The sequence below is a fragment of the Vulpes vulpes genome, chromosome 16 (genome assembly GCF_048418805.1).
Source record: "Vulpes vulpes isolate BD-2025 chromosome 16, VulVul3, whole genome shotgun sequence".
Taxonomy (NCBI): Eukaryota; Metazoa; Chordata; class Mammalia; order Carnivora; family Canidae; genus Vulpes; species Vulpes vulpes.
The window spans coordinates 33,121,597-33,133,780 of record NC_132795.1 but is presented as its reverse complement, the minus strand read 5'-3'; the positions used below and the strand labels follow the sequence as shown (position 1 = coordinate 33,133,780).

Here is a 12,184-nt window from a genome sequence, read left to right as displayed (position 1 = left end):
GGGAAGGTCACCTTTTGTGTATGAGTACTATTGGAAGTGACATGTGGCTGGTTTGCAGATTACAGCCAATTTGGTGTGCCCAAGTGTTATAGTTGTTAGGATCTTTAAAACTTGTCTTGAGGTGACTAGAGGCTGTTTATTCTGCTTCTCCAAGTAAGTTTAATTGTCTTGGGCCCTAGACAAGTAGATTTGTTAACTGTAGTTTCTAATTTATCTGTTGCCCAAACCAGTGGTAATTTGATGGAAATAGGAACTCTCGAGGTGGCATTTTATTACAAAAGATGGATGTTGGCTGCTAAATGCAGCTGATTAGAAGGTTAGGGCACAGATTCTGTTTTCCTGGTGACAGGGTCATTACTGAGGCTTTATAGAACACACCACTAGTCAGATGGCTGAACTGAATCTTCTACTTTTGTGAGTTATCTCCAAGGTGTTTGGAGTGCTTCATAGAACACTTTGTCAGCTGTGTTCTCTTGCAGCCATTTGCACCTTGTGTCAGTTTAGCCTAGTTGTTCTGGGGTGTGAGGCACTCCTTAGTGCAGTACTGGTAACCAGATCTTTGTCAGTTGCTGCTGCCTGAGAACCTTGGATTTGGGTCTTACAGATCTTATCTTACCAGATAAGATTGCCATCTTATTTTCTGAGCCCATATTTTATCTTCAGAGAAAGCAAGAGACCTGAGAACACAGGCAGATTGTTAGAATGAAAACAAGAACACAGAGTTTTGGTGGCTTGCCATCTTATTGGCTGTACAAATAAGTTTAAATTTTCCTTTAAAAACTGAAGTTTAGGGATGCCTGGGTGCTCAGTGGTTTGGCGCCTGCCTTCAGCCCAGAGTGTGATCCTAAAGACACAGGATCGAGTCCCACATAGGGCTCCCTGCATGGAGCCTGCTTCTCCCTTTGCCTTTGTCTCTGCCTCTCTGTGTCTCTCATGAATAAATAAATAAAATCTTAAAAAAAAAAAAAAAACCAAAACCCTGAAGTTTACCTCGAGGTAGTACTTAGCTTTGTAAATGAATCAATTGAAAACTATTAACAGTGCATATGTGTCAGGCACTATTTCACATTGGAGGTATAGATATGAACAAGACACAAGATTTCTGCCCTCAAAGAGCTTTACATTTTCATTTGAGAAGATAGACGATTTCCAAATAAGTAAATAATTACGGATTATGGTGAGTACTATAAAGAAAATAGATGTGGTAATGTGACTGAGAGTAAGGGAGAAGGGGATGTTAAGATGAGGTGGTCAGGGAAGACCTTTTTGTAGTGGTGTGTGAACTATTACCTGGAAGGAGGCAGAACCAGCATTTTCTAATGGGAGAGGAGTGTTCTGGGCAAGAGGAACAACAAATACAAAGGCCTCATGAGGACTGTGTGGCTTGGTATGTTCAAGAATAGATGAGGGCCAGGGACACTTGGATGGCTCAGTGGTTGAGCGTCTGCCTTTGGCTCGGGGGATGATCCTGGGGTCCTGGTATCAAGTCCCGTGTTGTGCTCCCCACAGGGAGCCTTGCTTCTCCCTCTGCCTATGTCTCTGCCTCTCTTTCTCTGTGTCTCTCATGAATAAATAAAGTCTTAAAAAAAAAAAAAAAGAATAGGCAGGGGCCAGATTTTATAGGACTCCATAGACCTCGCTTAGGATGATGGAAAACCATTGGTAGAAAGAAGGTTGTTGACCAAGAAAAAGAAAGCTAAATGATCTGATTTACATTTTTAAAAGATCATTCATGCTTCTGTGGGGAGGACAGGTACAGAGTGCCCAGAGAGGAAGTGGAAAGATTAGTTAAGAGACTGTTGCATTTTATTAAAAACCTGCAAACTATATGGAGATTATGGAGGATGGATGGTAGAAGGCAATTGAACCTCTTTTAGAAAATATTCCATTTTCAATTTTGTTAAGATTACAAATAGGGCAAGAAAACCGTAACATCAGTAATGACTAGTGTGTGTTTTGACTCAGAGTTGGAGAGAGACCGTTTGGTATGGCAAGGCTCTCAGCATGAACTCACTATGCCTGCTTAAAAAGCAGGCACATCTGGGCATGGCTTGAGGGCCTGTGGGGAGAGGCAACTAGTAATTTCTTTGCATAGGGGAGAATAAGGCTTTTCCAGGGGACAGGGGTGGTGGTGGTGGAGATCACCATTCAGGTAGTGTTTCAGGACCAACATTGGTAGTAAAAGGGGGAGGGCAGTATCCTGATCGTGCCTCCCAACCCTAACCAAACTACCACACATCTACCAAAACCCTGAGGTGTGGGGGCTATAGAGAAACTGGAAGAGATTTTTTTTTTTTTTTTAAATTTATGATAGTCACACACACAGCGAGAGAGAGAGGGAGAGGCAGAGACACAGGCAGAGGGAGAAGCAGGCTCCATGCACCGGGAGCCCGACGTGGGATTCGATCCCGGGTCTCCAGGATCGCGCCCTGGGCCAAAGGCAGGTGCCAAACCGCTGCGCCACCCAGGGATCCCCTGGAAGAGCTTTTTTATAGAAATCTTAGTACAATATTGGGAAGGCAAACTTTAGCAATATGATACTCATGGGATAGAGTTGTAAAACAAAATGAAGAGTTAGGGATACTCTTCACTTCAGCATAGAACACAGTGGGGCTTAGGTGTTTTGTGGATTCCAAGAACACAGACTGGCTTGGCATATTAAGTGTTCTAGTGGTGACATTCAGCACTCAAGAGTTTCTGCTGTGACCTAAGCAGCAGCCAGCTCTCAGAGTCCTTTAATAGCAATAATAATAATATTATAGTCGGAGAGAGGAGATATTAAATTATATGTTTGTAATATTTATTTCTACTCACAGAAGAAAATTCTGTCTCTGACTTCCCTATATTATCTCTTACCTACTGAGATTCCCTATCTGCTAGCTCAGTTTCTAGACTTGTCTTGTATAAAAGGATAAGAGGAGGACTGGATGATTATTTATATTATAAAGTGGACCAAGAACTACTTACAAGAAGAGGGGATCGTTAGAGGAGAAAGAGCCAAGTGAGCAGAGTGTTGTACTGTGAATTGAAAATAGCAATGGGGGGATCCCTGGGTGGCACAGCTGTTTGGCACCTGCCTTTGGCCCAGGGCGTGATCCTGGAGACCCGGGATCAAATCCCACATCGGGCTCCCGGTGCATGGAGCCTGCTTCTCCCTCTGCCTGTGTCTCTGCCTCTCTCTCTCTCTCTCTCTCTCTCTCTGTGACTATCATAAATAAATTAAAAAGAAAAGAAAAGAAAATAGCAATGGGGGCAGCGCCGGTTTAGCGCCACCTTCAGCCCTGGGTGTGGTCCTGGAGACCCAGGATTGAGTCCCGCGTCAGGCTCCCTGCAGGGAATGGAGCCTGCTTCTCCCTCTGCCTGTGTCTGTGTTTTTCATGAATAAATAAATAAATAGAATCTTAAAAGAAAAAGAAAAAATAGCAATGGGCTGGAACACCTGGGTGGCTCAGCAGTTGAGCGTCTGCCTTAGGCCCAGGGCATGATCCTGGATTCGGGGATCAAGTCCTACATCAGGCTCCTTGCGGGAAGCCTGCTTCTCTCTCTGCTATGTCTCTGCCTCTCTCTGTCTCTCATGAATAAATAAAATCTAAAAAAAAAAAAAAAAGAAAAAAAAAGTAATCAGTAGGGGCAGTTGGGTGGCTCAGTTGGTAAAGTATGCAACTTTTTTTTTTAAGATTTATTTATTTTAGAAAGAGAGTGAGTGTTAGTGAGGGGAGGGAGAGAGGCAGAGACCTCAAGCAGACTCCTCACTGAGCCTGGAGCCTGATGCAGGGCTTACTTAATCCCAGGACTCCAAAACCATGACCTGAGTGGAAACCAAGAGTTGGTCATTCAGCCCGCTGAGCCACTTGGGTGTTCCAGAGCATGTGACTCTTGATCTTGTGGTTGTAAGTTTAAGGCCCCACACTGGGTGTAGAGATTACTTAAAAAATAATAAAAATTAAAACAAAACACTTCTGTGTGTTGAAGCAGTGGATTAAAAAAAAAAGTAGGAATGGATATAGAGGGTTCAGGACATGTGTAGGGTTATAAGAAACATTGTGAGCAAAAGGAATTGGGAAAGAAGATGTTAAGCTGCTATGGAGGGTTGCCTGTGTGACTCAGTCAGTTAAGCGTCAGTCTTCAGATATCAGGTCTTAATCTCGAGGTCCTGGGATCAAGCCTGGAGTTGGGAATCCCTGGTTAGTGGGGAGTCTGCTTCTCCACCCCCCCCCCAAGCCCCACCACTTCACCACCCCCGCTCATGTGCTTGGGTACATGATAAACAGATAAACAAAAATTTTAAAAAACAAAAAAAGAACCTGCTGTGGATTTTGAAATAGATGTCTTTATTTTCTTTGGGAGTCAATATATTAAGATTTAAATTGCTTTTAACTTTTTGTTTTTTCGTTTCTGTTTTTGTTTTTGTTTTGTTTTGTTTTTTGAGATTAGACTTGTTTCTTATGTGATGCCATTCCAGCACTGGACTCATGGAGGCTGAACATTTATGCAGGTAATAATAGGTAACATTTATGGAGCACTTTCTGTGTGCTACGCAACGACTAAGTGCTATACCTGTATTTTTATTTAATTGTCACACAACCTCATGAAGTTGGAAGTGTAACTGTACCCATTTAATAGATGAAGAAACAGACTGGAGTATATCAAGATTGAGTTCACTTGAATTAAATAAAAAATACTACTGCTGTGGTTAAAGTGAGAGATGATGGTAGCTTAGATTAGATAATGCCATTTCTCACCTGTCATAAATACATGAATGTAAAGTGGTTTTGACTGAACTTTACTCTGATTTCCAAAATTTTTTACCACTAGTGAATACATCATAGTTTGTCTTTAAAACAGTGGGTGTACTTTTTGGTAAAGAAAAATCCAATTCAGAGTTTTAACTTTAAAGCTTTTCTGACTTTTTAGAAAATAGATAATAAGTTTGAAATAGTTTAAATTTATTTGAGTAAATATCTACAAAAGGTAAATAGATATGAACAAAGGTATTCTTAAAAAATTATTAGTATGGGTAATAGGAATCTTTTTTATTGTTTTTGTCATACTTGAAGTATTGCTCACAGGTATTTTAACTTTAAGGAACCTTATTAGGGCTTCTTGTAGGAGCTTTCTTGGTATGTCTAAATGTTTATTTACAAATCATACTAATGGTAGTACTTGCCAGAACTGCGAGTGTTTTTAGCACTGTCAACTGAAAATCAGTCAAAAATGAGGATTCAGCATCTCTGAAATTGTAATGTTGGTTAAAAAGGACACCTGGGTGGCTCAGCAGTTGAGCTTCTGCCTGGAGTTCTGGGATCAAGTCCTGCGTTGGGCTCCTGCATGGAGCCTGCTTCTCTTCCCTCTGCCTATGTCTCTGCCTCTCTCTGCCTCTCATGAATAAATAAATAAAATCTTAAAAAAGAAAATAATATAATGTTGGTTAATAGAAGTATTTGTAAATTTACAAATACTCAAATTTATATGCTACTGTGAGTGATTCTCCATGTTCAGTTATGCCAGGTGTTGTTTGTACACTCATCAAGGTAAAGTAAAACTTTTTATCACTCCCTTATCAGTTATTGAGTAGTCAGCATGAAGATATTGCCCTATTTCCCCTTTCTGTATCTTTTTTCAAAATAGATCTTGAGCTGTAATTGACATATAGTAAACTGTACATATTAAAAGTGTACAGTTTGTTAGGTTTTGACATATGTATTGTTCACCCATGAAACTACTACCACTATCAAGATAGCGAAAATACCACCTCTACGAGTTTCCTTTAATATTTTCCTCAACTTCTGTGGTCTCCAGGCAACCACTGATCAACTTTCCGTCATTATAGAATAATTTACATTGTCTAGAATTTTATATAAATGGAATTGTATTGCATATAAGCTCACATTTATTTTTTGTTTGGCTTTTTTTTTTTTTTTTTTTAAGATTGTATTTGAAGGAGAGCATGAGGGGGATGGCAGGCAAAGGGAGAGGGAGAAGCAGGATCTTTGCCCAGCAAGAAGCTCGACTCGAGGCTTGGTCCCAGGACCCAGAGATCATGACCTGGGTAACTTACCCAGGTGTCCTCCATTTGGCCTTTTTTTACTAAGCATAATTATTTTGAGATTCATCTATGTTGATGCATATATCAGTAGTTAATTTTTATTGCTGAGTAGCGATCCATTGTGGAACTATAACAATTTGTTTATCCATTTATGTTTTGATAATACACATTTGGGTTGTTTCTAGTTTTTGACAATTAAAAATAGTTATGCTATGATTATTTGTATTAAATTTTTGTATGGACATATATTTCTCCCCCCCCCCCCCAGGTTAATTTCTTTTCCAAAACAACAACAACAACAACAACAACAAAACTTCCCCCATTACCTGGTAACTACATATTTGCTGTCTTTGGATTTGCCTCTTCTGGATATATCTTATAAAAAGATTCTGACAATACATGAACCTTTTGTGTCTGGCTTTTTTCATTTAGGGTAATGTTTTCAAGATTCATTAAGTTGTAGCATGTATGAGTACTTTTGTTCCTTTTTGTGGCTGAATAATATTCCATCATACAGATCAGATATATCACATTTAGCTTATCCATTCATAAGTTGGAAAGCATTTGAGTTGTTTCTACTTTTTGGGTACTATGAGTAATGCCGCTATGAACATTAATAAGTTTTTGTGTGGATATATGTTTTCATTTCTTTTGGTTGTATATCTAGGAATGTAATTCCTGGATCATATGGTAACTCTGTTTAACTTTTTGAAAAACTGTCAAATTGTTTCCATAGTGGCTACATAATTTTACATGTTCACTAGCAGCGTACAAGGGTCCCAATTTGCCTATCCTTACTAAACTTATTATCTGTCTTTTGGTTCTAGCCATCCTAGAGGGTGTCAAATAATATCATGGCTTTGATTTGCACTTCCCTGATAACTAATGATGTTGCATTGAGCTTCTTTTCATGTACTTATTGGCCATTTGTATATTTTTTTGAGAAATGTATATTTAAATCCTTTGCTTTTTTTTGAGTAACTTGTCTTTTTTTTTTTTTTTTCTTTCTTTTTTTTTTTTAACTGAGTTGTAAGAATTCTTAATTATGGATACAGGTTCCTTATTTAATACATGATTTACAGATATTTTTCCTCTTTTGTGAGTTATCTTTTCACCTTCTTGATGATATTGTTAAAGACAAAAGTTTTAAATTTGATGAAGTCTGCTGATCTATTTTTTCTTTTGTTGCTTATCCTTTTAGTGCTGTGTCTAAGAAAGTTTGCCTAACCCAACTTCATGAAGGTTTATTTCAGTGTTTTATACTGAGTTTTATAGTTTTAGGTCTTATATTTAGGTCTGATCTATTTTGAGTTAATTTTTGTGTATAATATGAGGTATGGTTCCACCTTTATTCTTTTATATTTAGCTATCTACTAAACCAGCACCATTTGTTGAAAAGACTGTCCTTGGCTTATTTGATTGTCTTGGCCTCCTTGTTTAAAATTAGTTCACCATAAATGTAAAGGTTTATTTCTGGGCTTTCAGTTCTATTTCACTATAGCACTGTTCTGATTACTTACTGTCACTTTCTGTAGTCAGTTGAAATTGGGAAATGTGAGTCCTCCAATTTTGTCTTTCTTTTTCAAGATTATGTTGTTTGGTGTGCCTGGGTAGCTCATTTGGTGGAGCATGTGCCTCTTGATTTCAGAGTTGTGAGTTTGAGCCCCATGTTGGGTGTAGAGATTACTTAAAAAAAAAAAAAAAGATTATATTGGTTATTCTAGTTCCGTACATTTCCATATGAATTTTAGGGTCAGATTGTCAATTTCCTTAAAAAAAGCCAGCTAGGATTTTGATAGGGATTGTACTGAATCTGTAGATCAGTTTTGAGTGTTACCACCTTATCAGTATTAAATCTTTCAGATGAACATGGGACATCTTTCCCCTTATTTATTAGTTCTTTAATTTCTATCAGTGATTCTTTGTAATTTTTAATATATAAGCCTTACACTTTTTTAATCCTAGTCTATTAGGGTTACATTTCCTTGTTAAAATTATACCTGAGTATTTTATTATTTTTGTTACTACTGTAAGTGGATTTTTCCCTTACTTTCATATTTGGAATATCCATTACCTGTGTATAGAAATATAATCAATTTTTGTATGTTGACCTTGTATCTTACAACCTGCTGAACTTATTTATTAGTTTTTAGTAGCTTCCTTAGGATTTTCTATATATAAGATCATGTTATCTGCAAATAGAAAATTTTTTTTCTGTTTTTGAAGATTTATTTATTTTAGAGAGAGGGAATGTGTACAAGTGGGGGAGCAGAAGGTGAGAGAAGGAGAATCCTCAAGCAGATTCCCCACTGAACAAGGAGCCTTATGTGGGGATGGATCCCAGGACCCTAGATCATGACCTGACCTGGAATCAAGTGTCAGCCACCCATCTGATTGCACCACCCGAGTGCCCTTTAAATAGAAAAAGTTTTACTTCTTTTCCAGACTAAATGCCTTTTCTTTTTTTTTTATTGCCTCATTGCCCTAGCTATGGTTTTTCCTTCTGTTCCTCAGCCTGGATTTTTTTTGTTTGTTTGTTGTTTTTAAAATTTTTTAAAATTGAAGTAATCTCTACATCCATCGCAGGGCAGGAACTCACAACCAAGAGATCGAGAGTTGCATGCTCTTCTGACTGAGCCACCCATGTGCCCCCAGACTGGATATTCTTAACTGAGTCAGCTTCAAATTTGTTGATTCTTTCCTGCCTGTTCAGATCTTGTGTCAAACCCCTCTATTTATGCTTTTTGTTTTTGTTATTGTACTTTCCAACTCCCAAAATTTTTATTTGATTCCTTTTTATAATTTCTATTTATTACTCTAATGTTTCTGAAAGATTATTATATTTTTCGTTTAATTCTTTAGTCATGGTTTCCAAAATCTTTAGTCATGGTTTCCTTTTTTGGTCTTATTTAAATTGGCTAATTTAAAGTATCTAAGAAGTCCAGGGACGCCCGGGTGGCTCATCGGTTAAGTGTCTGCCTTCGGCTCAGGTCATGATCCCAGGATCCTGGCATTGAGCCCTGCCTGGGGCTCCCTGCCCAGCGGGAGGTCTGCCTCTCCCTCTCTGTCTGCCTCTCCCCTTACTCATGTTCTCTCTCTAAATAAATAAATAAAATCTTAAAAAAAAAAAGTCTATCTAAGAAGTCCAATGTCTGGGATTCCTAAGTGAGTTTCTATTGATTACAGTTTTTCCAGTTATGGGCCATACATTCTACTTCATGGTAATGTTATACTGCTTCACGTATAGTATAAGAACTTTACAATAGTATACTTCTTTTTCTTCCTTCCTGGCCATTGCCCTATTCTAGTTATACACTTTATGTGTGTGTGTGTGTGTGTGTGTGTGTATGTGTGTACATAAAGTGTGTATATATATATATACACACACACAAATGCATATATATACTTGTATGTATATATAAATTACAATGTATCTTAAATTATTGCTTTGAATAGTTTATAGTTTTTAAAAATATTTGAATAATGAGTAAAGAAAGCATGAGAGAGAGCACACATGAGCAGGGGGGAGGGGGAGAGTGAAAGGGAGAAGCAGATTCAATGCTGAGCAGGGAGCCTGATGTGGAATTCCATACCAGGACCCTGGGATCATGACTGGAGCTGAAGGCAGATGCTTAACTGACTGAGCCATCCAGGCACCGTTGCCTTTAATTTTGAAAGATACTTTCTGTGAGTATAGAATTCGTGGTTGACAGTTTTTTTCTTTCAGTCTTTTAAGATATGAATCCATTTTCTTCTAACTAGAATAGTTTCCAGTGAGAATCCTGTTATTGTCCTCATCTTTGTTTCTCTATATGTAATATATCCTTCCTCCTGGCTGCTTTTAACTTTATTCTGTATTACTGCATTCTTGATTTTAGGTAGTTTGGTAATGGTGTGTCTTGGTTTGGTTCTTTCAGCTTTTGGATCTGTGTGTGTATAGTTTTATTACAGTTTGGAAACTTGGAAGCTATTAGTAAATATTTTTCCCCTGTCTCTTTGGAAATGCCACTGATACATATATTGGGCAATTGGAATTTGTCCCACCGTTTATGGATGCTTTGTTCATTTTATCCTAATTTTTTTTCCTTTCTGTATTTTATTTTGGGTGACTTCTATTGCTGTGTTTTAATATTTTCTCCCCCTGATTTGTTCTGTTGTAATTTTTAAATCTTATGTAGTCATTCATAGTGTTTTTATCTCTTCCATTTCAGAGATTTTTTTTTTTTACTTCTTCTACCTAACATGCTTACTTTTTCCTTTATATTTTTACACATATTGAATATAGTTACAATAACTTTTTAAATGTCTCTCTTTACTAATTTTATAATCTATCATTTCTCAGTCATTTATTTTAACTTTTCATTGTGAAATAAGTGTAATTTACAGGAAGTTACAAAGCAAAATGTACAGCAGTATTCCATTCCATGTGCCTTTCACCCAATTGTGACAGTTTACATAACTGTGGTACCATATCACAACCGGGAAATCAATATTGTTTCAATCTGTAGAGTCTATTCAGATTTGACAGTTGTACATGCACTCCTCCTCTGCATGGGTATGTTAAGGGGGGAGTTCTATGGAATTTCACCATGTATGAATTTGTATATTCACAACCACTGTCAAGATACAGAACAGTTCCATTCCCATAAGAATTCTTCCTTGTTGCCTTTTCATAACCACATCCATTCATGAACCTGTAACCTTGGGATTATTAATCTGTTCTCCAGCTCTCTAATATTATCCTGTCAAAATGTCAATTAAATGGAATCATACCATACGTAACCTTTTGAGATTGACTTTTTCTCCCACTCAGCATAATTCCCTTGAGATCCATCCAAATTATTGCACATGTCAGTAGTTTGTATCTTTTCATTGCTGAGTAGTAGTCTGTGGTACAGTTGTCCCAAGTTTGTTTAAGCATTCACCTGTTGAAGGACTTCTCTGTTGGTTCCAGTTTTTGACCATTGTGAATAAAGCTGTTATGAACATTCATGTTCAGGTTTTTCTGTAAGCATAAGTTTTAATTTGTCTGGAATAAATGCCCAAGAGTACAATTGCTGAGTGGTAAGGTAATTCCATATTTTATTTTATTATTATTATTATTTTTTAAAAGATTTATTTATTTATTTATTCATTCATTCATTCATTCATTCATTCATGAGAGACAGAGAGAGAGAGAGAGGCAGAGACACAGACAGAGAGAGAGGCAGAGACACAGACAGAGAGAGAAGCAGGCTCCATACAGGGAGCCTGACGTGGGACTCCATCCTGGGTCTTCAGGATCACACACCCTGGGCTGAAGGTGGCGCTAAACCGCTGAGCCACCTGGGCTGCCCTATTTTATTATTTTTTTAAAGATTTTACTTCATTATTCATGAGAGACATAGAGAGAGAGGCAGAGACATAGGCAGAGGGAGAAGCAGGCTCCCTGCAGGGAGCCCAACAGAGGACTCAATCCCAGGACTCTGGAATCATAACCTGAGCCAAAGGCAGACACTCAACCAGTGAGCCACCCAGGTGTCGCTACATATTTCATTTTAAAAGAAACAGCCAAACTGTCATCCAGAGTAGCTGTACTATTTTACATATCCATCAGCTATGTATGAGTGATCCATTTTTTCTGCATTCTTGTCAACATTTGATATTATCAATATTTTTTAAATTTTTTTTTCAGATTTGTTTATTTTAGAGAGGGAGTGGGAAAGAGTGCACAAGTGCATGAGAGAGTGTGGGGGAAGGGCAGAGGGAGAGTCTTCAAGCAGACTCCCTGCTGAGCATGGAGCCTGATACAGGGCTCCATCCCACGAGCCATGCAACTGATGAGATCATTACCTGACCAAAACCAAGAGTCAGGTGCTTAACCAACTGAGCCACCCAGGCACCCCAGTATTTTTATTTTAGCCATTACAGTAGGTATATAGAGATATCTCATGTGGTTTTAATTTGCATTTCTCTAATGGCTAATGATTTTTAACATGTCTGCTTATGTCTTTTTCCCATTTTTTAATTGTTTCTTTGAGTTTTGAGACTTGCTTATATATTCTAGATAAAATTCCTTTGTTAAATAAGTGGTTTGCAAATATTCTCTCTGGTGGTATTCTTTGTTCTGTGAACTCTAGACTCCTTTGCTTTCTCAGA

General features: G+C 37.9%; 1 protein-coding gene across 37 annotated transcripts in view; it reads left to right on the top strand.

Moving 5' to 3' along the window:
• R3HDM2 (R3H domain containing 2) overlaps positions 1 to 12,184 on the top strand; it is a 155,641-nt gene that overhangs the window by 33,606 nt on the left and 109,851 nt on the right. For 22 of the 37 annotated variants that reach the window (XM_072741812.1, XM_072741810.1, XM_072741797.1 and 19 more), the window contains one exon: positions 4,435 to 4,495. The exons of 13 other annotated variants lie outside the window; for them this stretch is intronic. The gene's annotated coding sequence lies outside the window, so the exon portion shown is untranslated. Of the gene's footprint in view, positions 1 to 4,429; positions 4,496 to 12,184 lie in introns of those variants that run through there. 2 more of the 37 variants (XM_072741805.1, XM_072741799.1) reach the window with 1 other exon arrangement.